The sequence below is a fragment of the Capsicum annuum genome, chromosome 1 (assembly GCF_002878395.1).
Source record: "Capsicum annuum cultivar UCD-10X-F1 chromosome 1, UCD10Xv1.1, whole genome shotgun sequence".
NCBI classification, from domain to species: domain Eukaryota; kingdom Viridiplantae; phylum Streptophyta; class Magnoliopsida; order Solanales; family Solanaceae; genus Capsicum; species Capsicum annuum.
The window spans coordinates 56,491,303-56,495,970 of record NC_061111.1 but is presented as its reverse complement, the minus strand read 5'-3'; the positions used below and the strand labels follow the sequence as shown (position 1 = coordinate 56,495,970).

Below are 4,668 nucleotides of genomic sequence, written 5' to 3'. Positions count from 1 at the left end.
GGAACAAATGCACTGTTTAGAATAAACAGACATGCATTTTCAGGAAAAAGTCACACCTCTAAATTGAACCAATGCCACCTTTTCGAAGAGGCATGTTATGGCTATAAAAACCTACTTTCTTCCACAGGTTTTGAGAATGAAATTTTTTGAATTAAAAAACATTCTTCTTGTCATCAAAATACTTTGTGTGATCATAAAAATCATTGAGTGCGTTCGTAGAATCCGACTATTTGAGGTACCGCTATAGTTGTATTGTTGGCCATTTTATTCTTAAAGGAAAAATTCCACAACCTTAGATACAGTGAAGGGAATTATTTCCTTAAGAAAACTCTGTGAATTCGGATGACTTGGCCTATCCAATTTCTTTTTCATCTTTATTTTTATGAAAAATAAATACACCTCTTGGAATGGTCATTTTGATCTTGTGTTGAGGGTATTTGATACTTTATTGTGTTCTTGTTTATACTTGAACTTGAGTTGAAGTTGTTTTTCTAATATACTGAATCTTCATACCCGACTATATTATGGGAAATAACAATTTAATCATGTCGATTAAAATAAATGAATTCAACTGACCTTTAAACCTTCACTGTGTGTTTTAGAAGTCAGTTTTAGGAGGGAACATGGTGAGCATGAATTTTTGTTTCTTGCTTTCGATCTCTTTTATAGATTTGATTGCTGCTTTGCTTGTATTGTCCAGTCTCATATCTTGAAAGCTATGTATATCAGCCAACTCAAGTGGCATAGCCTTGAGTATATCACACAAGATAAGAACAAGGTGCCGAAGTATTGGGAAGTTAAGATATGATGCCTCTCAAGATTCTAATTCCGACCTTTAAATCCACAAAACCTGAAGCGTACTAAAACCTCCTATCTCTGGCTCCCAAGACACACCTACGAATGTATTTTATTTCAACTTTAGGACCTCTAGGGATTCCAACTATGCCAATCTATTCGCATCATTCCAACAAAACCTTGTTCTTGCTAGAGTTAACTTATTCTCTGTACTTACGAGTCTGAAGAATGTTGTAAGAAGGTGAACCGCTTTGTTCATCTAAAGAAAATCATTCAACAACTTCAAATGTTCTAGGCACTTCATTTCTTAAGGATTGCTGATTCCACTCCCAGATTTAAGAAAAGTTGCCATTTTCCCTCGAATGCTCATTTTTTTTAGATTACTGGACTTGGCGAGCACATCTTTCTTGCAAATTTTTGGTGAAACCATAGAAATAGTTTGTAGACAAGAAGTTCTACCTGTTGTGGTTGTACATGATGGCAATTTTGCAGGTATGTTGGTGTGCAGATGCCTCAGCTGTACATGTTCCATATATCTGCTGTTATGTCAATGGCAGGCTCTGAGGTACTTGTATTAAGTGAGTTTGTAAATTCTAAAATTTACCAAAGGTCAAAGGAAGGGCCTTGAAGTCACCTGGGATGGCAACATATCTCAAATAATATAACTGGTGAAATTCCCTGGAGAAAAGGAATTTGATGGGTTCAACGTCCAAGACCTTGATAAGTAGAAATGCTTTGTGGATGAGTTTAATTTCATTTGGAGACAAATCAATTTGTTTTTGTTCTGAGGAAAAAAATACAATGATCTAACGTGTTCTACAAAAGGTTTATCAGGGAGAAACTTACTCAGAATAGAGGGTTCAATACACAACCGATGGTAAGTATCCTTGTCTTGAATGGAAGAAATAGCTTGATCGGATGTTAGATACATTTTCTGGTTAAGCTAAGTTTTACTAGCCTCTGTTCTGTAGAACTCATGTAGCATGTCCTGAAGCCATTATGTTTTTATTTGACCATCGGACTTCTTTTTCATCAATATCACTAAATTTCTGTTGACAAAATCGTTCAAATAAAAATCAGCGATCTCCTCAAGAGTGTATTGTCAGTTGTGGCCTTACTCCACCTTCCGCTATCCACAAACAAATTAATTTCCAAGAAGGGATATCAAATCCTCGAGGAAAGACACCATAATATAAAAAGCATGCCTACACTTATTGAGGCAAATGATCAAAACTAATCTCTACAAATTTTGAGTAGCTCTCTTCTTTTTTCTTAATAAGATGTTGTGCCACACCTTTTTGAACTCTTTGCCAATCATTTTTGTAGGGAAAAACTTTTAATGCTCCTGCAATTACCACTACTTCAAGTGGTACTCCATCACAGCTTTCTGTAATTTTTTCTTCAAGTACTACCAATTCATCAAGACAACTTCCCTTGCCAAAAACTTTTTTCACTAACAATTCAAAACTTTCTTTTGGAGTTACAAATTTCAGATCATGGGGATCTGGATTGGCATAAGTAGCTAGATTTCTTTCGCGTGTGGTCATCATTATTTGATGCTCCTTTGGTTTTCTGGGAAAACTTTCTTAATGTCATCAATAACTGTTGCTTCCCATACATCATCCAAAATAATGAGACATCTGGCATCTTTACTCATATAGCCATTTATTACCTTAGCTAACACGCCACATCGTCATTGAGATAATCTTTTATACCCTTCATGAAGAATTTAAGAATCCTAAGAAAAATAACCTTTATTTTGTATTCCTGACCAACGTAAACCCAAAGGATGGTGAAAAATTCATATGTAAGCTTAGGATCATTGTAGAGTTTCCTTGCCATTGTAGTTTTTCCAAGTCCAAACATACCCACTATTGGGATAGTGTCCAGAGATCTCGACGATCGTTCAACAAGTTGCTTGATCACTTTAGTAGCTTCCTCATCAAACCCAACAACTTCATCATCCTCCAAAGAAGGTCCTTTTGAACATAATAATCAAATGAATCACATCACAAAATAGATGAATAATAACCAAAGCTCTAAGACCTTTAGTTACTATCTTAATAGGACATTTTTTCATATCTTATAACCAAAGCTCTAAGACCTTCATTTACTCTCTTAATAGGATTTTTTGTCATATCTTAGTTCTATTTTGCTGCAACACTTTTTTCAATTTGAGCTCCAAGTACAATGGGAATTTAGGTATTAACCTGACAAGTTTTGTATAAGTAGATAAATTAAAATAAAAAATAAATAAAAAACATAACTAGTGTTATGTAACATATAGAAGCATATAGAAGTCCATGTGTCGGTCAAAATGCCATGTGGATCCCTACTATATAAGTACGAATATGATTCATCCTCTACCCCTTTATTTTGGATAAATATCCATTTTATGTTTTGTCTATAAAGAGCCATTATCAAGACTAAATGAGGATGAACTTTGCACTCTCCATTTTTGTATGTATTTACTTTTGTTTACTTTTAAATATTTTTATAAGATGTTATCAATACGAGTCTCTACAAAATCTTTTTTATAATATTTAAGGTAAGTATTTACTTTTCTTACAATAATATAAAATATATCCAAACACAGATTTGTTGCCCTAGATATATCAGGCAAAACCTACATATCCTGGGCACTGAATGCTAAAATATATTTGAATGCGATGGGTATGACAGACACCATTAAAAATGACAATCAAGCATCAAATCAGGACTGTGCAAAGGCCATGGTATTTCTCCGCCATCATCTTAACGAAGATTTGAAAATAGAATACCTCACTATTAAGGAGCCCCATATATTTTGAAATAATTTTTTAAAAAAGATACGACCACCTAAAGATAGTCATCCTTCCACAAGCACATTATGAATGGACCCTTTGAGGTTACAAGATTTAAAAAATATAACTTCTTATAATTCTTCCATGTTTAGAATTAAATATCAGTTGAATTTATGTAAAAAAGATATCACAAATTACAACATATTAGAGAAAATATTCTCTACTTTTCCTACCTTGAGTATCCTCCTGCAGCAGCAGTACCAAGAAATGGAATTCAAAAACTATTCGGAATTGATTTCTCATCTTCTTGTTGCCAAACAACATAATGATCTTTAAATGAAAAATTAAGAAAGTCGACCTCCTGGTACTGCTCCATTCCCTTAAGTGAATGTTGTAAATTTTCACCAAATCAGGCATAAAAGAAGCTCTGGCCTCAGTTGTGGACGTGGTCATGGTCGTAGTTGTTGTTGAGGTAGATATATCGCCTCACACTAAACAATGAACCTTAACACTAAAAGGGTAAAGCTACTGAAACAGTGTCAAGAACAAACTTTGAAAATAAGTGTTATCAATGAGGCAGAAAGGGGCATTGGACGCATACCTTTCATATGCCAAAGCATTTGGTAAAGATCTATCAGGAATCCCTTAAGTAAATGGATAACAACGTAGGGGCAAACTTTATCTCTGAAGATAATATTGAGCCCACGAGTTTAGATGTGTCAGATTTCTTAACAATTCCTGAAGGACATGTTAATCATCCTGTAGATGATGAATAGTCTGAGTATTTTACTTTCCTGATAAGTTGTATTAGCTTACATTTTTGTTAATAGTATCTCACTAATTTTGTAAATAAATAAAATTTGTGCAATAAGTTATGTGCTAGTAATGCTATAATGTTTATTTTGTTTGTATTTTCATCTTGAAGAATACATGAATACTCCGGAAGTAGAGAATCCGAAATTTATTCCTAAAGTAGTAAATATGAAATTAAAGATATGTTAGAGAAAAATCTTTACAACTATATGTATACCTCGATTTGCTTCTAAAGAAGCAAAATATTGAAAGAAGCCCTAAGGTATCATGGTTTGAT

General features: G+C 33.8%; 1 pseudogene; it reads right to left on the bottom strand.

The window, feature by feature from the left end:
* Positions 1-598: 598 nt before the first annotated feature.
* LOC124897699 lies at positions 599-4,031 on the bottom strand (annotated as a pseudogene).
* Between the last annotated feature and the right edge of the window lie 637 nt (positions 4,032-4,668).